The 23861-nt window shown below is 48.4% G+C and overlaps 1 pseudogene across 1 annotated transcript; it reads left to right on the top strand.

The window, feature by feature from the left end:
- The first annotated feature begins 253 nt into the window (after nt 1-253).
- Nucleotides 254-1193, top strand: LOC311125956 (deoxyribonuclease gamma-like; annotated as a pseudogene). Its single transcript has one exon. The product of its transcript is annotated as a deoxyribonuclease gamma-like (transcript).
- The last annotated feature ends 22668 nt before the right edge of the window (nt 1194-23861 follow it).

Below are 23861 nucleotides of genomic sequence, written 5' to 3'. Positions count from 1 at the left end.
GACAGGTGTCTTTTATACTGATAACAAGTTCAAACAGGTGCCATTAATACAGGTAACGAGTGGCGGACAGAGGAGCCTCTTAAAGAAGAAGTTACAGTTCTGTGAGAGCCAGGAATCTTGCTTGTTTGTAGGTGACCAAATACTTATTTTCCACCATAATTTGCAAATAAATTCATTAAAAACCTGTGTCATTGCCAACAAAGGGTATATAACACATTTCCAAATTCACATCAAAGAAGCGATCAGCTCAGTCATGAGTTGCCCCTCTCCTCTCCTCCTTCTCATTGGTATTCATGGGCCATGTTCAGGATTTAAGATATGTGCCTTCAACATCCAGAACTTCGAGGCCACCAAATCAGCCAACTGCAGGGTGATGCACACTCTGACAAAGATTGTGTCTCGTTGTGACATCTGTCTCCTTCAGGAGGTAAAAGACCTACAGGGCAAAGCCACCAAAGCTCTGTTGATACAGTACCAGATATGATGACAACTATCACTATAAATATGTTGCCAGTGGAGGTCTGGGGCGAACACCTGAAGACCAGGAGCAGAGTACCGGAATGAGACTGTAAAGTTGACAGATCGGTACCAGTACGCTGACAGAAAGGAGGGGGGTGTGGATGCTTTCTCCAGAGACCCCTTTGTTGTTAGATTCCAAGCCAAGGAAACAGTGATAGGAGACTTTGCTCTGATCCCACTGCACACTACGGCCTCTGACGCAATCAAGGAGATTGACAAGCTCTACGATGTCTTTGAGGAAATCAAAATGAAGTGGAATACTGAGAAAGTGATGTTCCTTGGAGCCTTCAATGCTGGTTGTGGGCACATCACAAGGCAGGACAAGGCAAACATCAGACTGTTCTCAAACCCTGGATTCTTCTGGTTGATCGGGGACAAGGTGGACACCACTGTTGGAGACCTCACCAGCTGTGCCTATGACAGGATTGTGGTACACGGACAGCCCTTCCTGAAGGCCATCCAAACCTTATTCAGCTCGGGTCTTCAACATCGCCAAGGAGTATAAACTCTCAAAGGAAAGGGTTCTGGAAGTGAGTGACCACTTACCTGTGGAGGTGGAGCTGAAGACTAAATCGTTAGGGCAGCTTCAAGCTCAGGTTCAGCCTCTCCTCCTAATCGCCGTCTCTGTCATCACCTACGTCCTGCACATCTTACCTTCAACCAGTGTGGTGTGAGGAGGACTGAGGGCCTTCTCAGGAGTATGGACCATAGAAATAGAATTCATTCTAAAACTTCCATGAGCAGCTGGTCCTCTCATGCAGGGGTTCACAAACCTCTCTCCGGGGACACCTAGACGCTTCACCGCCTGAACTAGCTAACCTCATCAATCTAATCAAGGTCTTGATGAAAAATGTATGCACTCACTTAACTGTAAGTCGCTCTGGATAAGAGCGTCTGCTAAATGACAAAAAAATTAAAAAATGTAACAAAGTATTGAGAAACTTTTGTTATTGACCAAATACTTATTTTCCACCATAATTTGCAAATAAATTCATAAAAAATCCTACAATGTGATTTTCAGGAGAAAAAAAATCTCATTTTGTCTGTCATAGTTGACGTGTACCTATGATGAAAATTACAGGCCTCTCTCATCTTTTTGAGTGGGAGAACTTGCACAATTGGTGGCTGACTAAATACTTTTTTTCCCCACTGTATTTGATAAGGTACAAAAAAAGATCTGAAAAAACGTGTTTATCTGGGGTTGCCTCAACACCAAAGTTTTGTTACAGCTTTGAAATTGTCCACTAGTGGGAACTTACAGTCAATAACTGAATAATAAAACGTCTGATTGGCTTAGAATAAAATATGTAAATAAGCAGATGAAAACGTTTCTTTTTTTCTTTTTGTTTTCTTTGTGGGCCCAGACACATGCACACAAACATGACAGATATGTGGTAGTAGAGTAGGGGCCTGAGGCCATGTTGTGAAATCTGTTGTGAATGTATTGTAGTGTTTTTCAAATGTATAACTGCCTTAATTTTGCTGGACCCCAGGAAGAGTAGCTGCTGCCTTGGCAGGAACTAATGGGGATCCATAATAAACCCCAGGAAGAGTAGCTGCTGCCTTGGCAGGAACTAATGGGGATCGATAATAAACCCCAGGAAGAGTAGCTGCTGCCTTGGCAGGAACTAATGGGGATCAATAATAAACCCCAGGAAGAGTAGCTGCTGCCTTGGCAGGAACTAATGGGGATCCTTAATAAACCCCAGGAAGAGTAGCTGCTGCCTTGGCAGGAACTAATGGGGATCCATAATAAACCCCAGGAAGAGTAGCTGCTGCCTTGACAGGAACTAATGGGGATCCATAATAAACCCCAGGAAGAGTAGCTGCTGCCTTGGCAGGAACTAATGGGGATCCTTAATAAACCCCAGGAAGAGTAGCTGCTGCCAAGGCTACTTAGCAATTACCACGTATTAATGTCAACAACTTTCCACCAGCACTTGTGTACAACCGCAAATGGCCGTCACACAGTTGCAGAGCTGCATACTCTGGTTGTAAAAATTAGGTGTTGAGAAATTATTCTGACACCGTTGGAAAGCTGGGATTCTCCTCTATTCAATACTGGCCAGTGGTGGAAAAGGTACCCAATTGTCATTCTTGAGTAAAAGTAACGATACCTTAATAGAAAATCACTCAAATAAAAGTTAATGTCACCCAGTAAAATACTACTTAAGTATCAAAGTAAATGTAATTGATAAAATATACTTAAGTATCAAAAGTAAAAGTATAAATCATTTCAAATTCCATATACGAAGCAAACCACACGGCACAATTCTTGTGATATTTTTTAATTTACGGATAGCCAGGGGCACATCAACACTCAGACATCATTTACAAACAAAGCATTCATGTTTAGTGAGTCCCCCAGATCAGAGGCAGTAGAGATGACCAGGGATGTTCTCTTGATAAGTGTGTGAATTGGACCCTTTTTCTTTCCTGCTAACCATTCAAAATGTAACGAGTACTTTTGGGTGTCAGGGGAAATGTACAGAGTAAAATGTACATAATTTTCTTAAGGTGGAGTAAAAGTAAAAGTTTTCAAAAATATAAATAGTACAGTACAGATACCCAAAAAAAACTATGCAGAGTTAAAGATAAGATAAGAAATGTAGTGAAAAATATAAATAATGATCCAGTGACTTTAACATGGATATATACAGGAAGTACCAGGTAATATCATGGCTATATACAGGAAGTACCAGGTAATAACATGGCTATATACAGGAAGTAACAGGTAATAACATGGCTATATACAGGAAGTACCAGGTAATAACATGGCTATAAAACAGGAAGTACCAGGTAATAACATGGCTATAAAACAGGAAGTACCAGGTAATAACATGGCTATATACAGGGAGTACCAGGTAATAACATGGCTATATACAGGAAGTAACAGGTAATAACATGGCTATATACAGGAAGTACCAGGTAATAACATGGCTATATACAGGAAGTACCAGGTAATAACATGGCTATATACAGGGAGTACCAGGTAATAACATGGCTATATACAGGGAGTACCAGGTAATAACATGGTTACATACAGGAAGTACCAGGTAATAACATGGCTATATACAGGAAGTACCAGGTAATAACATGGCTATATACAGGGGAGTACCTGGTAATAACACGGCTATATACAGGAAGTACCAGGTAATAACACGGCTATATACAGGAAGTACCAGGTAATAACATGGCTATATACAGGAAGTACCAGGTAATAACACGGCTATATACAGGAAGTACCAGGTAATAACATGGCTATATACAGGAAGTACCAGGCAATAACATGGCTATATACAGGAAGTACCAGGTAATATCATGGCTATATACAGGAAGTACCAGGTAATAACATGGCTATATACAGGAAGTACCAGGTAATAACATGGCTATATACAGGGAGTACCAGTACTGAGTCAATGTGCAGGGGTACCAGGTAATAACATGGCTATATACAGGGAGTACCAGTACTGAGTTGATGTGCAGGGGTACCAGGTAATAACATGGCTATATACAGGGAGTACCAGTACTGAGTGGATGAGCAGGGGTACCAGGTAATAACATGGCTATATACAGGAAGTACCAGTACTGAGTGGATGAGCAGGGGTACCAGGTAATAACATGGCTATATACAGGAAGTACCAGTACTGAGTTGATGAGCAGGGGTACCAGGTAATAACATGGCTATATACAGGAAGTACCAGTACTGAGTCAATGTGCAGGGGTACCAGGTAATATCATGGCTATATACAGTGAGTACCAGTACTGAGTCTATGTATTTCTATTTATTATGGATCCCCATTAGTTCCTGCCAAGGCAGCAGCTACTCTTCCTGGGGTTTATTATGGATCCCCATTAGTTCCTGCCAAGGCAGCAGCTACTCTTCCTGGGGTTTATTATGGATCCCCATTAGTTCCTGTCAAGGCAGCAGCTACTCTTCCTGGGGTACAGCAAAATTAAGGCAGTTATACATTTCAAAAACGTTAACAATACATTTACAACAGATTTCAGAACATACTAAGTGTGTGCCCCCAGGCCCCTACTCTACTACCACATATCTACAACACAAAATCCATGTGTACGTGTGTGTATATTATGAACATAATGTAATACAGTGTGTGTATAGCGCGCATGTTATTGTGTGTCTGTCTATGTCTATCTTTGTGTCTCTTCACAGTCCCTGCTGTTCCCGAAGGTGTATTTGTATCTATTTTGTTAAATCAAATTTTACTGCTTGCATGAGTTACTTGATGTGGAATAGAGTTCCATGTAGTCATGGCTCTGTGTAGTACTGTGCGCCTCCCATAGTCTGTTCTGGACTTGGGGTCTGTGAAGAGACCTCTGGTGGCATGTCTTGTGGGGTATGCATGGGTGTCCGAGCTGTGTGCCAGTAGTTCAAACAGACAGCTCGGTTCATTCAACATGTCAATACCTCTCATAAATACAAGCAGTGATGAAGTCAATCTCTCCTCCACTTTGAGCCAGGAGAGATTGACATGCATATTATTAATGTTAGCTCTCTGTGTACATCCAAGGGCCAGCCGTGCTGCTCTGTTCTGAGCCAATTGTAATTTTCCTAAGTCCCTCTTTGTGGCACCTGACCACACGACTGAACAGTAGTCCAGGTGCGACAAAACTAGGGCCTGTAGGACCTGCCTTGTTGATAGTGTTGTTAAGAAGGCAGAGCAGCGCTTTATTATAGACAGACTTCTCCCCATCCTAGCTACTGTTGTATCAATATGTTTTGACCATGACAGTCTACAATCCAGGGTTACTCCAAGCAGTTTAGTCTCCTCAACTTGCTCAATTTCCACATTATTTATTACAAGATTTGGTTGAGGTTTAGGGTTTAGTGAATGATTTGTCCCAAATACAATCCAATTAGTTTTTGAAATATTTAGGACTAACTTATTCCTAGCCACCCATTCTGAAACTAACTGCAGCTCTTTGTTAAGTGTTGCAGTCATTTCAGTCGCTGTAGTAGGTGACGTGTATAGTGTTGAGTCATCTGCATACATAGACACATTGACTTTAGTCAAAGCCAGTTGCATGTCGTTAGTAAAGATTGAAAAAGTAAGGGGCCTAGACAGCTGCCCTGGGGAATTCCTGATTCTACATGGATTTTGTTGGAGAGGCTTCCATTAAAGAACACCCTCTGTGTTCTGTTAGACAGGTAACTCTTTATCCACAATATAGCAGGGGGTGTAAAGCCATAACACATACGTTTTTCCAGCAACAGACTATGATTGATAATGTCAAAAGCCACACTGAATGTCAAAAGTCACAATTTATCTCGGCCAATCATCAGTCATTTGTGTAAGTGCTGTGCTTGTTGAATGTCCTTTCCTATAAGGGTGCTGAAAGTCTGCTGTCAATTTGTTTACTGTAAAAAAGCAAACATATTTTTTTCCAAAAGATTACAAAGGGTTGGTAACAGGCTGATTGGTCTGCTATTTGAGCCAATAAAAGGGGCTTTACTATTCTTAGGTAGGGGAATAACTTTTGCTTCCCTCCAGGCCTGAGGGCACACACTTTCTAGTAGGCTTAAATTGAAGATACGGCAAATATGAGTAGCAATATCGTCCGCTATTATCCTCAGTAATTTTCCATGCAGGTTGTCAGACCCCGGTGGCTTGTCGTTGTTGATAGACAACAATAATTTTGTCAGGGGGACGAGGTAGTAACATTACTATATATACTGGACCGAGTCGATATGCAGGGGTACCAGGTACGAGATGGCGCCGGAGGGGATGGCTGCCGTTTTATGGCCTCTTAACCAACCGTGCTATTTTGTGTGTTTTTTCGCGTGCAATTCCCGGACGCTTATAAGAAATCTCGCTATGCCCTCCGACGAACCATCAAACAGGCAAAGCGTCAATACAGGACTAAGATCGAATCATATTACACCGGCTCTGACGCTCGTCGGATGTGGCAGGGCTTGCAAACTATTACAGACTACAAAGGGAATCACAGCCGCAAGCTGCCCAGTGACACGAGCCTACCAGACGAGCTAAATTACTTCTATGCTCGCTTCGAGGCAAGTAACACTGAAACATGCATGAGAGCATCAGCTGTTCCGGATGATTGTGTGATCACGCTCTCCATAGCCGATGTGAGTAAGACCTTTAATCAGGTCAACATTCACAAGGCCACAGGGCCAGATGGATTACCAGGACGTGTAGTCCGAGCATGTGCTGACCAACTGGAAAGTGTCTTCACTGACATTTTCAACATGTCCATGACTGAGTCTGTAATAGCAACATGTTTCAAGCAGACCACCATAGTCCCTGTGCCCAAGAACACTAAGTTAACCTGCCTAAATGACTACCGACCCGTAGCACTCACGTCTGTAGCCGTGAAGTGCTTTGAAAGGCTGGTCATGGCTCACATCAACACCATTATCCCAGAAACCCTAGACCCACTCCAATTTGCATATCGCCCCAACAGATCCACAGATGATGCAATCTCTATTGCGCTCCACACTGCCCTTTCACACCTGGACAAGAGGAACTCCTACGTGAGAATGCTATTCATTGACTACAGCTCAGCGTTCAACACCATAGTGCCCTCAAAGCTCATCACTAAGCTAAGGATCCTGGGACTAAACACCTCCCTCTGCAACTGGATCCTGGACTTCCTGACGGGCCGCCCCAAGGTGGTAAGGGTAGGTAACAACACATCCCCCACGCTGATCCTCAACACAGGGGCTCCTCAGGGGTGGGTGCTCAGTCCCCTCCTGTACTCCCTGTTCACTCATGACTGCATGGCCAGGCACGACTCCAACACCATCATTAAGTTTGCCGATGACACAACAGTGGTAGGCCTAATCACCGACAACGACGAGACAGCCTATAGGGAGGAGGTCAGAGACCTGGCCGTGTGGTGCCAGGACAACAACCTCTCCCTCAACATGATCAAGACAAAGGAGATGATTGTGGACTACAGGAAAAAGAAGAGGACCGAGCACGCCCCCATTCTCATCGACGGGGCTGTAGTGGAGCAGGTTGAGAGCTTCAAGCTTCAAGTTCCTTGGTGTCCACATCACCAACAAACTAACATGGTCCAAGAACACCAAGACAGTCCTGAAGAGGGCACGACAAAACCTAAGGAGACTGAAAAGATTTGGCATGGGTCCTCAGATCCTCAAAAGGTTCTACAGCTGCACCATTGAGAGCATCCTGACTGGTTGCATCACTGCCTGGTATGGCAACTGCTCGGCATCCAACCGCAAGGCACTACAGAGGGTAGTGCGTACTTCCTGCCATCCAGGACCTCTATACCAGGCGGTATCAAAGGAAGGCCCTAAAAATTGTCAAAGACCCCAGCCACCCTAGTCATAGACTGTTCTCTCTGCTACCGCACGGCAAGCGGTACCAGAGCGCCAAGTCTAGGTCCAAGAGGCTTCTAAACAGCTTCTACCCCCAAGCCATAAGACTCCTGAACATCTAATCAAATGGCTACCCAGACTATTTACATTGCCCCCACACCCCTCTTTTACGCTGCTGCTACTCTCTGTTTATTATCTATGCATAGTCACTTTAACTCTACCTACATGTACATATTACCTTGACTAACCTGTGCCCCCGCACATTGACTCTGTACCGGTACCCCCTGTATATAGCCTCGCTATTGTTATTTTTACTGCTGCTCTTTAATTATTTGTTACTTTTATTTCATATTATTTTATATTGTATTTTTTTGTTATTTCTTTTGGTATTCTTTCTTAAAACTGCATTGTTGGTTAAGGGCTTGTCAGTAAGCATTTCACTGTAAGGTCTACACCTGTTGTATTCGGCACATGTGACAAATACAATTTGATTTGATTTGATTTAATAACATGGCTATATACAGTGAGTACCAGTAACGAGTCAATGTGCAGGGGTACGAGTCCAGTGTGTGGGTAGAGTCCAGTGTGTGGTAGGGTCCAGTGTGTGGGTAGAGTCCAGTGTGTGTGAGTGTGTGGGTAGAGTCCAGAGTGAGGGTAGAGTCCAGTGTGTGGTAGGGTCCAGTGTGTGGGTAGAGTCCAGTGTGTGGGTAGAGTCCAGTGTGTGGGTGGAGTCCAGAGTGTGGGTAGAGTCCAGTGTGTGTGAGTGTGTGGGTAGAGTCCAGTGTATAGGTAGAGTCCAGTGTGTGGTAGAGTCCAGTGTGTGGTAGAGTCCAGTGTGTGGGTAGAGTCCAGTGTGTGGTAGAGTCCAGACTGTGGGTAGAGTCCAGTGTGTGGGTAGAGTCCAGTGTGTGTGAGTGTGTGGGTAGAGTCCAGTGTATAGGTAGAGTCCAGTGTGTGGTAGAGTCCAGTGTGTGGGTAGAGTCCAGTGTGTGGGTAGAGTCCAGTGTGTGGGTAGAGTCCAGTGTGTGGTAGAGTCCAGACTGTGGGTAGAGTCCAGTGTGTGGGTAGAGTCCAGTGTGTGGGGTAGAGTCCAGTGTGTGGGTAGGGTCCAGTGTGTGGGTAGAGTCCAGTGTGTGGGTAGAGTCCAGTGTGTGGGTAGAGTCCAGTGTGTGGGTAGAGTCCAGTGTGTGGGTAGAGTCCAGTGTATGGGTAGAGTCCAGTGTGTGGGTAGAGTCCAGTGTGTGGTAGAGTCCAGTGTGTGGTAGAGTCCAGTGTGTGGTAGAGTCCAGTGTGTGGGTAGAGTCCAGTGTGTGGGTAGAGTCCAGTGTGGGGTAGAGTCCAGTGTGTGGGTAGAGTCCAGTGTGTGGGTAGAGTCCAGTGAGTGGGTAGAGTCCAGTGTGTGGGTAGAGTCCAGTGTGTGGGTAGAGTCCAGTGTGTGGGTAGAGTCCAGTGTGTGGGTAGAGTCCAGTGTGTGGGTAGAGTCCAGTGTGTGGGTAGAGTCCAGTGTATGGGTAGAGTCCAGTGTGTGGGTAGAGTCCAGTGTGTGGGTAGAGTCCAGTGTATGGGTAGAGTCCAGTGTGTGGGTAGAGTCCAGTGTGTGGTAGAGTCCAGTGTGTGGGTAGAGTTCAGTGTGTGGTAGAGTCCAGTGAGTGTGTGGGTAGAGTCCAGTGTGTGGGTAGAGTCCAGTGTGTGGGTAGAGTCCAGTGTGTGGGTAGAGTCCAGTGTGTGGGTAGAGTCCAGTGTGTGGGTAGAGTCCAGTGTGTGGGTAGAGTCCAGTGTGTGGGTAGAGTCCAGTGTGTGGGTAGAGTCCAGTGTGTGGGTAGAGTCCAGTGTGTGGGTAGGGTCCAGTGTGTGGGGTAGAGTCCAGTGTGTGGGTAGAGTCCAGAGAGTGTGGGTAGGGTCCAGTGTGTGGGGTAGAGTCCAGTGTGTGGGTAGGGTCCAGTGTGTGGGTAGGGTCCAGTGTGTGGGGTAGAGTCCAGTGTGTGGGGTAGAGTCCAGTGTGTGGGTAGAGTCCAGTGAGTGTGCATAGAGTCAGTGCAAGAGAGTTAGTTCAGAAAGGGTCAATGCAGGTAGTCCTTGTAGCCATTTGATTAGCTATTTAGCAGCCTTGTTTATCAGTCTTATGGCTTGGAGGTAGAAGCTGTTCAGGGTCCTGTTGATTCCAGACTTGGTGCACTGGTACCGCTTGCCGTGCGATAGCAGAGAGAACAGTCTATGACTTGGGCTGTGGGAAGAGTCTATGGCTTGGGCTGTGGGAAGAGTCTATGGCTTGGGCTGAGGGAAGAGTCTGTGGCTTGGGCTGTGGGAAGAGTCTATGGCTTGGGCTGTGGGAAGAGTCTATGGCTTGGGCTGTGGGAAGAGTCTATGGCTTGGGCTGTGGGAAGAGTCTATGGCTTGGGCTGTGGGAAGAGTCTATGGCTTGGGCTGTGGGAAGAGTCTGTGGCTTGGGCTGTGGGAAGAGTCTGTGGCTTGGGCTGTGGGAAGAGTCTATGGCTTGGGCTGTGGGAAGAGTCTATGGCTTGGGCTGTGGGAAGAGTCTATGGCTTGGGCTGTGGGAAGAGTCTATGGCTTGGGCTGTGAGTCTTAGACAACTCCTATGCTGTCAAGATCTCGACTGAAAACGGAATATTGTGGCCAAACTTACAAATAGATAAACACGTCTTCGCTACCTTGCTTTGGAAAAAGCCTGCACACCCAGTAGCTCTCCAGATGGAGGGTTGACCCGTGTTTTATACAGTATCCTATCAGTATTTTACTTTGTGGTTAAGTGCCTTGCTCAAGGACACAACAGCAGTGGCGATTTTAGCATGTAAATCTTGGTGGGGCAAACCCCAAAAAAATGTTGGGGATGCATGCCAGCAAAGCCACTACACAACACAACACTAAACAATACATTAATTGCACTATAACGGTGACAAACGGTGCCCACAAACTGTTAGGGCCTCCATATAGCTGTCTCAACAGCAGAGTCCCAACACCTTACCACCGCTACACCTGGCTATCAGCGGAGCCTTGTCTGGCAGCGAAACAGTTCATTCAGCCTCATTTACTGCCTTTAAAAAAACATAGCTGATATGGCTGACTTGCTTAAACAAATGTGGTTTCTACTGACAATTGAGATGTACAAACTATGGCATAAGGGGACGACGAGCGGATAAGAGGCAATCCGTAATTTCCATTAAGACATTAATGAGCGAGCTAGGACGGACGTAGTCAATATAACTATTTGTTCAGCACTTTTGAAATGTGCAGCGACAGAATTCAGAACATGGACCGTTCTTACAGTATTCTCCCTGTACACCAAGTCAGAACCATAGGATAAATAAAGGGGGCATATAATGAGTCAATGAAAGCTCTTACAATATTCAATGATTGCATTTCTCTAAAACAGGCTATAGGCTACATGTGCACCACCAAGTCAGAACAGTAGGCTAAGTTATGAGGGGGAAAGGGACCAAATTATTAGGGTGAGACATATGGGCTACTAACAGCTTACTACACAACATACACTTAGTATTACTTTCTTAGCTACAGTATACATATCTCCCTGGCATGTTACATCATTTATGCAGCAGCATACAATACATTTGTGGACTCACCTTGTTGTGCTGTGCTCACTTGAACAGGAAGGTGGCGCGGCGGTCCTTCGTGGACAAATTTTGTCATCAAACTTTGTCATCAAAGTCCGGCATTCTTTGGATTTATGGTGCTTTCAAGACAACTGGGAACTAAAAAAAAAAAAAAAAGGTTGAATCATGATGACGTCAGTGATCTTCAGGTCATAGCTCTTCTTTTGTTTGTTGATATTTGTTTGTTAATTAAAAAATTAAAATTAAAAATAATAAAAGAGGCGCGAGTTGGATGACCGTTCAAAATGTATTTTCACAGTCGGAGCTCGTTTTTTTCCCAAGTTCCCAGTTGTCTTGAACTCACTGAAATCAGATTTCCCAGTTCCAAGTTAACAGTTGTTTTGAGCGCGGCTGGATTGACAGCATGGCCAATGTTGAATGTTTATCATTTTAAGCTTGGTAAATAACCCCTTAAACCCAGACTTGGACCACACACCCACTCCACTGAATAGCAGGCTAGTGATCGCTTTGCAACGCTTGCAGTTAGCCACTGATTCCTTCCAAACCACTCATTGTTGAATTTGCGATTTCCAACTTCTTGTGTAATGTTTATATACAATGGCCGATGAGCACCGATACGTTTTATCTATAATTTCTCTTCATTATTTCTCTTCATAGACAAGGATTAAAAAGGATTTGCCAGTAGATCGTTGACTTTATTCATGATGATGACTGCTAGCTAAGATATTGAAGGTATGATGTTGACCTGATCAGTCCAATCAAAGCTAATGTACACATAACGTGATTTGACATCATTTTATCTGTGGCCAATGACCTTGAGCCTTCTTGGATGGGCACTTCTAATGTAACTCTATGGCAGCACCCAAGGGGCTTGAATTTTCGAGCTCTACCCTTAGACTTGGCAGTGACGTAGTGTCCACATGAGTGACAGAACACTGAGCCAATCACGGCGCAACTAGAGAACATTACCAACCCCAACGCTCCGTATTTTCCGCTGGCTGCCCCACCACCACAGAAAGCACTGAGCAAGGCTGAACCACCTGCATTTTGGAGCTGCTTTACTCAAGAAAGCAAAAAAAGAGACCATGTTTGTATGTGGCTTTATTAACTCAATTATTTTTTTTACATTGTTTGCAAACTGATATGTGACACGTATTAATGCCAAACTTGCATGCAAAACAAGCAACCCAAAAATACATTTGCATTTGTATTTATTTTCTTTGCAAAAAATGTTGGGCTCAAAACAGGCTCTGCCCCATCTGCCATGAATCATGGGGTGAATACATGGGAACAGAGAGCAGCAGCCTTCCATTGTCAATACCAGTGATAATAATGAAAGGTGTTTTGTGAAGTGGTTCCTTGCCTCACTGTTTTGGCCCATGCTGTTACAGACCTTTATGGGGGGGACCAAGTGACTTCAGATTTCAGAGAAGTAATATCAGTTCTACTCCAGGTCCAGTTCTAGTGGTTCCTTGCCATGCTGTTACTCCAGGTCCAGTTCCAGTGGTTCCTTGCCATGCTGTTACTCCAGGTCCAGTGGTTCCTTGCCATGCTGTTACTCCAGGTTCAGTGGTTCCTTGCCATGCTGTTACTCCAGGTCCAGTGGTTCCTTGCCATGCTGTTACTCCAGGTCCAGTTCCAGTGGTTCCTTGCCATGCTGTTACTCCAGGTCCAGTGGTTCCTTGCCATGCTGTTACTCCAGGTCCAGTTCCAGTGGTTCCTTGCCATGCTGTTACTCCAGGTCCAGTTCTAGTGGTTCCTTGCCATGCTGTTACTCCAGGTCCAGGTCCAGTGGTTCCTTGCCATGCTGTTACTCCAGTTCTAGTGGTTCCTTGCCATGCTGTTACTCCAGGTCCAGTGGTTCCTTGCCATGCTGTTACTCCAGGTCCAGTTCTAGTGGTTCCTTGCCATGCTGTTACTCCAGGTCCAGTTCCAGTGGTTCCTTGCCATGCTGTTACTCCAGGTCCAGTTCTAGTGGTTCCTTGCCATGCTGTTACTCCAGGTCCAGGTCCAGTGGTTCCTTGCCATGCTGTTACTCCAGGTCCAGTTCCAGTGGTTCCTTGCCATGCTGTTACTCCAGTTCTAGTGGTTCCTTGCCATGCTGTTACTCCAGGTCCAGTTCTAGTGGTTCCTTGCCATGCTGTTACTCCAGGTCCAGGTCCAGTGGTTCCTTGCCATGCTGTTACTCCAGGTCCAGTTCTAGTGGTTGATTGCCATGCTGTTACTCCAGGTCCAGTGGTTCCTTGCCATGCTGTTACTCCAGGTCCAGTGGTTCCTTGCCATGCTGTTACTCCAGGTCCAGTTCTAGTGGTTCCTTGCCATGCTGTTACTCCAGTTCCAGTGGTTCCTTGCCATGCTGTTACTCCAGGTCCAGTGGTTCCTTGCCATGCTGTTACTCCAGGTCCAGTTCTAGTGGTTCCTTGCCATGCTGTTACTCCAGTTCCAGTGGTTCCTTGCCATGCTGTTACTCCAGGTCCAGTTCTAGTGGTTCCTTGCCATGCTGTTACTCCAGGTCCAGTTCTAGTGGTTCCTTGCCATGCTGTTACTCCAGGTCCAGTTCCAGTGGTTCCTTGCCATGCTGTTACTCCAGGTCCAGTTCTAGTGGTTCCTTGCCATGCTGTTACTCCAGGTCCAGTTCTAGTGGTTCCTTGCCATGCTGTTACTCCAGGTCCAGTTCCAGTGGTTCCTTGCCATGCTGTTACTCCAGGTCCAGTTCTAGTGGTTCCTTGCCATGCTGTTACTCCAGGTCCAGGTCCAGTGGTTCCTTGCCATGCTGTTACTCCAGGTCCAGTGGTTCCTTGCCATGCTGTTACTCCAGGTCCAGTTCTAGTGGTTCCTTGCCATGCTGTTACTCCAGGTCCAGTTCTAGTGGTTCCTTGCCATGCTGTTACTCCAGGTCCAGTTCTAGTGGTTCCTTGCCATGCTGTTACTCCAGGTCCAGTTCTAGTGGTTCCTTGCCATGCTGTTACTCCAGGTCCAGTTCTAGTGGTTCCTTGCCATGCTGTTACTCCAGGTCCAGGTCCAGTGGTTCCTTGCCATGATGTTACTCCAGGTCCAGTTCCAGTGGTTCCTTGCCATGCTGTTACTCCAGTTCTAGTGGTTCCTTGCCATGCTGTTACTCCAGGTCCAGTTCTAGTGGTTCCTTGCCATGCTGTTACTCCAGGTCCAGGTCCAGTGGTTCCTTGCCATGCTGTTACTCCAGGTCCAGTGGTTCCTTGCCATGCTGTTACTCCAGGTCCAGTTCCAGTGGTTCCTTGCCATGCTGTTACTCCAGGTCCAGTTCTAGTGGTTCCTTGCCATGCTGTTACTCCAGGTCCAGTTCCAGTGGTTCCTTGCCATGCTGTTACTCCAGGTCCAGTTCTAGTGGTTCCTTGCCATGCTGTTACTCCAGGTCCAGTTCCAGTGGTTCCTTGCCATGCTGTTACTCCAGGTCCAGTTCTAGTGGTTCCTTGCCATGCTGTTACTCCAGTTCTAGTGGTTCCTTGCCATGCTGTTACTCCAGTTCCAGTGGTTCCTTGCCATGCTGTTACTCAAGGTCCAGTTCTAGTGGTTCCTTGCCATGCTGTTACTCCAGGTCCAGTTCCAGTGGTTCCTTGCCATGCTGTTACTCCAGTTCCAGTGGTTCCTTGCCATGCTGTTACTCCAGGTCCAGTTCCAGTGGTTCCTTGCCATGCTGTTACTCCAGTTCTAGTGGTTCCTTGCCATGCTGTTACTCCAGGTCCAGTTCTAGTGGTTCCTTGCCATGCTGTTACTCCAGGTCCAGTTCCAGTGGTTCCTTGCCATGCTGTTACTCCAGGTCCAGTTCTAGTGGTTCCTTGCCATGCTGTTACTCCAGGTCCAGTTCTAGTGGTTCCTTGCCATGCTGTTACTCCAGGTCCAGTTCCAGTGGTTCCTTGCCATGCTGTTACTCCAGTTCCAGTGGTTCCTTGCCATGCTGTTACTCCAGTTCCAGTGGTTCCTTGCCATGCTGTTACTCCAGGTCCAGTTCCAGTGGTTCCTTGCCATGCTGTTACTCCAGTTCCAGGTCCAGTGGTTCCTTGCCATGCTGTTACTCCAGGTCCAGTTCCAGTGGTTCCTTGCCATGCTGTTACTCCAGGTCCAGTTCTAGTGGTTCCTTGCCATGCTGTTACTCCAGTTCCAGTGGTTCCTTGCCATGCTGTTACTCCAGTTCCAGTGGTTCCTTGCCATGCTGTTACTCCAGGTCCAGTTCCAGTGGTTCCTTGCCATGCTGTTACTCCAGTTCCAGTGGTTCCTTGCCATGCTGTTACTCCAGGTCCAGTTCTAGTGGTTCCTTGCCATGCTGTTACTCCAGGTCCAGTTCCAGTGGTTCCTTGCCATGCTGTTACTCCAGGTCCAGTTCCAGTGGTTCCTTGCCATGCTGTTACTCCAGGTCCAGTTCCAGTGGTTCCTTGCCATGCTGTTACTCCAGGTCCAGGTCCAGTGGTTCCTTGCCATGCTGTTACTCCAGGTCCAGGTCCAGTGGTTCCTTGCCATGCTGTTACTCCAGGTCCAGGTCCAGTGGTTCCTTGCCATGCTGTTACTCCAGGTCCAGTGGTTCCTTGCCATGCTGTTACTCCAGTTCTAGTGGTTCCTTGCCATGCTGTTACTCCAGGTCCAGGTCCAGTGGTTCCTTGCCATGCTGTTACTCCAGGTCCAGTTCCAGTGGTTCCTTGCCATGCTGTTACTCCAGGTCCAGTTCTAGTGGTTCCTTGCCATGCTGTTACTCCAGGTCCAGTTCTAGTGGTTCCTTGCCATGCTGTTACTCCAGGTCCAGGGGTTCCTTGCCATGCTGTTACTCCAGGTCCAGTTCTAGTGGTTCCTTGCCATGCTGTTACTCCAGTTCCAGTGGTTCCTTGCCATGCTGTTACTCCAGGTCCAGGTCCAGTGGTTCCTTGCCATGCTGTTACTCCAGGTCCAGTGGTTCCTTGCCATGCTGTTACTCCAGTTCTAGTGGTTCCTTGCCATGCTGTTACTCCAGGTCCAGGTCCAGTGGTTCCTTGCCATGCTGTTACTCCAGGTCCAGTTCCAGTGGTTCCTTGCCATGCTGTTACTCCAGGTCCAGTTCTAGTGGTTCCTTGCCATGCTGTTACTCCAGGTCCAGGTCCAGTGGTTCCTTGCCATGCTGTTACTCCAGGTCCAGTTCTAGTGGTTCCTTGCCATGCTGTTACTCCAGGTCCAGTGGTTCCTTGCCATGCTGTTACTCCAGGTCCAGTTCTAGTGGTTCCTTGCCATGCTGTTACTCCAGTTCCAGTGGTTCCTTGCCATGCTGTTACTCCAGGTCCAGGTCCAGTGGTTCCTTGCCATGCTGTTACTCCAGGTCCAGGTCCAGTGGTTCCTTGCCATGCTGTTACTCCAGGTCCAGTGGTTCCTTGCCATGCTGTTACTCCAGTTCTAGTGGTTCCTTGCCATGCTGTTACTCCAGGTCCAGGTCCAGTGGTTCCTTGCCATGCTGTTACTCCAGGTCCAGGTCCAGTGGTTCCTTGCCATGCTGTTACTCCAGGTCCAGGTCCAGTGGTTCCTTGCCATGCTGTTACTCCAGGTCCAGTGGTTCCTTGCCATACTGTTACTCCAGTTCTAGTGGTTCCTTGCCATGCTGTTACTCCAGGTCCAGGTCCAGTGGTTCCTTGCCATGCTGTTACTCCAGGTCCAGTTCCAGTGGTTCCTTGCCATGCTGTTACTCCAGGTCCAGTTCTAGTGGTTCCTTGCCATGCTGTTACTCCAGGTCCAGTTCTAGTGGTTCCTTGCCATGCTGTTACTCCAGGTCCAGGGGTTCCTTGCCATGCTGTTACTCCAGGTCCAGTTCTAGTGGTTCCTTGCCATGCTGTTACTCCAGTTCCAGTGGTTCCTTGCCATGCTGTTACTCCAGGTCCAGTTCCAGTGGTTCCTTGCCATGCTGTTACTCCAGTTCCAGTGGTTCCTTGCCATGCTGTTACTCCAGGTCCAGGTCCAGTGGTTCCTTGCCATGCTGTTACTCCAGTTCCAGTGGTTCCTTGCCATGCTGTTACTCCAGGTCCAGTTCTAGTGGTTCCTTGCCATGCTGTTACTCCAGTTCTAGTGGTTCCTTGCCATGCTGTTACTCCAGGTCCAGTTCCAGTGGTTCCTTGCCATGCTGTTACTCCAGGTCCAGTGGTTCCTTGCCATGCTGTTACTCCAGGTCCAGTTCCAGTGGTTCCTTGCCATGCTGTTACTCCAGGTCCAGTTCTAGTGGTTCCTTGCCATGCTGTTACTCCAGGTCCAGTTCTAGTGGTTCCTTGCCATGCTGTTACTCCAGGTCCAGTGGTTCCTTGCCATGCTGTTACTCCAGGTCCAGTTCTAGTGGTTCCTTGCCATGCTGTTACTCCAGTTCCAGTGGTTCCTTGCCATGCTGTTACTCCAGGTCCAGGTCCAGTGGTTCCTTGCCATGCTGTTACTCCAGGTCCAGGTCCAGTGGTTCCTTGCCATGCTGTTACTCCAGGTCCAGTGGTTCCTTGCCATGCTGTTACTCCAGTTCTAGTGGTTCCTTGCCATGCTGTTACTCCAGGTCCAGGTCCAGTGGTTCCTTGCCATGCTGTTACTCCAGGTCCAGTTCCAGTGGTTCCTTGCCATGCTGTTACTCCAGGTCCAGTTCTAGTGGTTCCTTGCCATGCTGTTACTCCAGGTCCAGTTCTAGTGGTTCCTTGCCATGCTGTTACTCCAGGTCCAGGGGTTCCTTGCCATGCTGTTACTCCAGGTCCAGTTCTAGTGGTTCCTTGCCATGCTGTTACTCCAGTTCCAGTGGTTCCTTGCCATGCTGTTACTCCAGGTCCAGTTCCAGTGGTTCCTTGCCATGCTGTTACTCCAGGTCCAGGTCCAGTGGTTCCTTGCCATGCTGTTACTCCAGGTCCAGTGGTTCCTTGCCATGCTGTTACTCCAGTTCTAGTGGTTCCTTGCCATGCTGTTACTCCAGGTCCAGGTCCAGTGGTTCCTTGCCATGCTGTTACTCCAGGTCCAGTTCCAGTGGTTCCTTGCCATGCTGTTACTCCAGGTCCAGTTCTAGTGGTTCCTTGCCATGCTGTTACTCCAGGTCCAGTTCTAGTGGTTCCTTGCCATGCTGTTACTCCAGGTCCAGTGGTTCCTTGCCATGCTGTTACTCCAGGTCCAGTTCTAGTGGTTCCTTGCCATGCTGTTACTCCAGTTCCAGTGGTTCCTTGCCATGCTGTTACTCCAGGTCCAGTTCCAGTGGTTCCTTGCCATGCTGTTACTCCAGGTCCAGTTCTAGTGGTTCCTTGCCATGCTGTTACTCCAGTTCTAGTGGTTCCTTGCCATGCTGTTACTCCAGGTCCAGTTCCAGTGGTTCCTTGCCATGCTGTTACTCCAGGTCCAGGTCCAGTGGTTCCTTGCCATGCTGTTACTCCAGGTCCAGTTCTAGTGGTTCCTTGCCATGCTGTTACTCCAGTTCTAGTGGTTCCTTGCCATGCTGTTACTCCAGGTCCAGGTCCAGTGGTTCCTTGCCATGCTGTTACTCCAGTTCTAGTGGTTCCTTGCCATGCTGTTACTCCAGGTCCAGTTCCAGTGGTTCCTTGCCATGCTGTTACTCCAGGTCCAGTTCTAGTGGTTCCTTGCCATGCTGTTACTCCAGGTCCAGTTCCAGTGGTTCCTTGCCATGCTGTTACTCCAGGTCCAGTTCCAGTGGTTCCTTGCCATGCTGTTACTCCAGGTCCAGTTCCAGTGGTTCCTTGCCATGCTGTTACTCCAGGTCCAGTTCTAGTGGTTCCTTGCCATGCTGTTACTCCAGTTCTAGTGGTTCCTTGCCATGCTGTTACTCCAGTTCTAGTGGTTCCTTGCCATGCTGTTACTCCAGTTCTAGTGGTTCCTTGCCATGCTGTTACTCCAGGTCCAGTTCTAGTGGTTCCTTGCCATGCTGTTACTCCAGGTCCAGGTCCAGTGGTTCCTTGCCATGCTGTTACTCCAGTTCCAGTGGTTCCTTGCCATGCTGTTACTCCAGGTCCAGTTCTAGTGGTTCCTTGCCATGCTGTTACTCCAGGTCCAGGTCCAGTGGTTCCTTGCCATGCTGTTACTCCAGGTCCAGTGGTTCCTTGCCATGCTGTTACTCCAGTTCCAGTGGTTCCTTGCCATGCTGTTACTCCAGGTCCAGTTCCAGTGGTTCCTTGCCATGCTGTTACTCCAGGTCCAGTTCCAGTGGTTCCTTGCCATGCTGTTACTCCAGGTCCAGTTCCAGTGGTTCCTTGCCATGCTGTTACTCCAGTTCCAGTGGTTCCTTGCCATGCTGTTACTCCAGGTCCAGTTCTAGTGGTTCCTTGCCATGCTGTTACTCCAGGTCCAGTTCCAGTGGTTCCTTGCCATGCTGTTACTCCAGGTCCAGTTCCAGTGGTTCCTTGCCATGCTGTTACTCCAGGTCCAGTGGTTCCTTGCCATGCTGTTACTCCAGGTCCAGTTCCAGTGGTTCCTTGCCATGCTGTTACTCCAGGTCCAGTTCCAGTGGTTCCTTGCCATGCTGTTACTCCAGGTCCAGTTCCAGTGGTTCCTTGCCATGCTGTTACTCCAGGTCCAGTTCTAGTGGTTCCTTGCCATGCTGTTACTCCAGGTCCAGTTCTAGTGGTTCCTTGCCATGCTGTTACTCCAGGTCCAGTTCCAGTGGTTCCTTGCCATGCTGTTACTCCAGGTCCAGGTCCAGTGGTTCCTTGCCATGCTGTTACTCCAGTTCCAGTGGTTCCTTGCCATGCTGTTACTCCAGGTCCAGTTCCAGTGGTTCCTTGCCATGCTGTTACTCCAGGTCCAGTTCTAGTGGTTCCTTGCCATGCTGTTACTCCAGGTCCAGTTCTAGTGGTTCCTTGCCATGCTGTTACTCCAGGTCCAGTGGTTCCTTGCCATGCTGTTACTCCAGGTCCAGTTCTAGTGGTTCCTTGCCATGCTGTTACTCCAGGTCCAGTTCTAGTGGTTCCTTGCCATGCTGTTACTCCAGGTCCAGTTCTAGTGGTTCCTTGCCATGCTGTTACTCCAGGTCCAGTGGTTCCTTGCCATGCTGTTACTCCAGTTCCAGTGGTTCCTTGCCATGCTGTTACTCCAGGTCCAGGTCCAGTGGTTCCTTGCCATGCTGTTACTCCAGGTCCAGTTCTAGTGGTTCCTTGCCATGCTGTTACTCCAGGTCCAGTTCTAGTGGTTCCTTGCCATGCTGTTACTCCAGGTCCAGTTCTAGTGGTTCCTTGCCATGCTGTTACTCCAGGTCCAGTGGTTCCTTGCCATGCTGTTACTCCAGGTCCAGTTCCAGTGGTTCCTTGCCATGCTGTTACTCCAGGTCCAGTTCCAGTGGTTCCTTGCCATGCTGTTACTCCAGGTCCAGTTCCAGTGGTTCCTTGCCATGCTGTTACTCCAGTTCTAGTGGTTCCTTGCCATGCTGTTACTCCAGGTCCAGTGGTTCCTTGCCATGCTGTTACTCCAGGTCCAGTTCTAGTGGTTCCTTGCCATGCTGTTACTCCAGGTCCAGTTCTAGTGGTTCCTTGCCATGCTGTTACTCCAGGTCCAGTTCTAGTGGTTCCTTGCCATGCTGTTACTCCAGGTCCAGTTCTAGTGGTTCCTTGCCATGCTGTTACTCCAGGTCCAGTTCTAGTGGTTCCTTGCCATGCTGTTACTCCAGGTCCAGTTCTAGTGGTTCCTTGCCATGCTGTTACTCCAGGTCCAGTACTAGTGGTTCCTTGCCATGCTGTTACTCCAGGTCCAGTTCTAGTGGTTCCTTGCCATGCTGTTACTCCAGTTCTAGTGGTTCCTTGCCATGCTGTTACTCCAGGTCCAGTTCCAGTGGTTCCTTGCCATGCTGTTACTCCAGGTCCAGTTCCAGTGGTTCCTTGCCATGCTGTTACTCCAGTTCCAGTGGTTCCTTGCCATGCTGTTACTCCAGGTCCAGTTCCAGTGGTTCCTTGCCATGCTGTTACTCCAGGTCCAGTGGTTCCTTGCCATGCTGTTACTCCAGTTCTAGTGGTTCCTTGCCATGCTGTTACTCCAGGTCCAGGTCCAGTGGTTCCTTGCCATGCTGTTACTCCAGGTCCAGTGGTTCCTTGCCATGCTGTTACTCCAGTTCTAGTGGTTCCTTGCCATGCTGTTACTCCAGGTCCAGTTCTAGTGGTTCCTTGCCATGCTGTTACTCCAGGTCCAGTTCTAGTGGTTCCTTGCCATGCTGTTACTCCAGTTCCAGTGGTTCCTTGCCATGCTGTTACTCCAGGTCCAGTTCTAGTGGTTCCTTGCCATGCTGTTACTCCAGGTCCAGTTCTAGTGGTTCCTTGCCATGCTGTTACTCCAGGTCCAGTTCCAGTGGTTCCTTGCCATGCTGTTACTCCAGGTCCAGTTCTAGTGGTTCCTTGCCATGCTGTTACTCCAGGTCCAGTTCCAGTGGTTCCTTGCCATGCTGTTACTCCAGGTCCAGTTCCAGTGGTTCCTTGCCATGCTGTTACTCCAGGTCCAGTTCTAGTGGTTCCTTGCCATGCTGTTACTCCAGGTCCAGTTCCAGTGGTTCCTTGCCATGCTGTTACTCCAGTTCCAGTGGTTCCTTGCCATGCTGTTACTCCAGTTCCAGTGGTTCCTTGCCATGCTGTTACTCCAGGTCCAGTTCCAGTGGTTCCTTGCCATGCTGTTACTCCAGGTCCAGTTCTAGTGGTTCCTTGCCATGCTGTTACTCCAGTTCCAGTGGTTCCTTGCCATGCTGTTACTCCAGGTCCAGTTCCAGTGGTTCCTTGCCATGCTGTTACTCCAGGTCCAGTTCTAGTGGTTCCTTGCCATGCTGTTACTCCAGGTCCAGGTCCAGTGGTTCCTTGCCATGCTGTTACTCCAGGTCCAGTTCCAGTGGTTCCTTGCCATGCTGTTACTCCAGGTCCAGTTCTAGTGGTTCCTTGCCATGCTGTTACTCCAGGTCCAGTTCTAGTGGTTCCTTGCCATGCTGTTACTCCAGGTCCAGTTCTAGTGGTTCCTTGCCATGCTGTTACTCCAGGTCCAGTGGTTCCTTGCCATGCTGTTACTCCAGGTCCAGTTCTAGTGGTTCCTTGCCATGCTGTTACTCCAGGTCCAGTTCCAGTGGTTCCTTGCCATGCTGTTACTCCAGGTCCAGTTCTAGTGGTTCCTTGCCATGCTGTTACTCCAGGTCCAGTTCCAGTGGTTCCTTGCCATGCTGTTACTCCAGGTCCAGTGGTTCCTTGCCATGCTGTTACTCCAGGTCCAGTGGTTCCTTGCCATGCTGTTACTCCAGGTCCAGTGGTTCCTTGCCATGCTGTTACTCCAGGTCCAGTGGTTCCTTGCCATGCTGTTACTCCAGGTCCAGTTCCAGTGGTTCCTTGCCATGCTGTTACTCCAGGTCCAGTTCTAGTGGTTCCTTGCCATGCTGTTACTCCAGGTCCAGTTCTAGTGGTTCCTTGCCATGCTGTTACTCCAGGTCCAGGTCCAGTGGTTCCTTGCCATGCTGTTACTCCAGGTCCAGGTCCAGTGGTTCCTTGCCATGCTGTTACTCCAGGTCCAGTTCTAGTGGTTCCTTGCCATGCTGTTACTCCAGGTCCAGTTCCAGTGGTTCCTTGCCATGCTGTTACTCCAGGTCCAGTGGTTCCTTGCCATGCTGTTACTCCAGGTCCAGTTCTAGTGGTTCCTTGCCATGCTGTTACTCCAGGTCCAGTTCCAGTGGTTCCTTGCCATGCTGTTACTCCAGGTCCAGTTCTAGTGGTTCCTTGCCATGCTGTTACTCCAGGTCCAGTGGTTCCTTGCCATGCTGTTACTCCAGGTCCAGTTCCAGTGGTTCCTTGCCATGCTGTTACTCCAGGTCCAGGTCCAGTGGTTCCTTGCCATGCTGTTACTCCAGGTCCAGTTCCAGTGGTTCCTTGCCATGCTGTTACTCCAGGTCCAGTGGTTCCTTGCCATGCTGTTACTCCAGGTCCAGTTCTAGTGGTTCCTTGCCATGCTGTTACTCCAGGTCCAGTGGTTCCTTGCCATGCTGTTACTCCAGTTCCAGTGGTTCCTTGCCATGCTGTTACTCCAGGTCCAGTTCTAGTGGTTCCTTGCCATGCTGTTACTCCAGGTCCAGTTCCAGTGGTTCCTTGCCATGCTGTTACTCCAGGTCCAGGTCTAGTGGTTCCTTGCCATGCTGTTACTCCAGGTCCAGTTCTAGTGGTTCCTTGCCATGCTGTTACTCCAGTTCTAGTGGTTCCTTGCCATGCTGTTACTCCAGGTCCAGTGGTTCCTTGCCATGCTGTTACTCCAGGTCCAGTTCCAGTGGTTCCTTGCCATGCTGTTACTCCAGGTCCAGTTCCAGTGGTTCCTTGCCATGCTGTTACTCCAGGTCCAGTTCTAGTGGTTCCTTGCCATGCTGTTACTCCAGGTCCAGTTCCAGTGGTTCCTTGCCATGCTGTTACTCCAGGTCCAGTTCTAGTGGTTCCTTGCCATGCTGTTACTCCAGGTCCAGGTCTAGTGGTTCC

Source organism: Coregonus lavaretus, assembly GCF_964263955.1.
Source record: "Coregonus lavaretus genome assembly, contig: HAP1_SCAFFOLD_137, whole genome shotgun sequence".
NCBI lineage: Eukaryota > Metazoa > Chordata > Actinopteri > Salmoniformes > Salmonidae > Coregonus > Coregonus lavaretus.
This window is presented reverse-complemented; position numbering and strand designations above follow the sequence as displayed.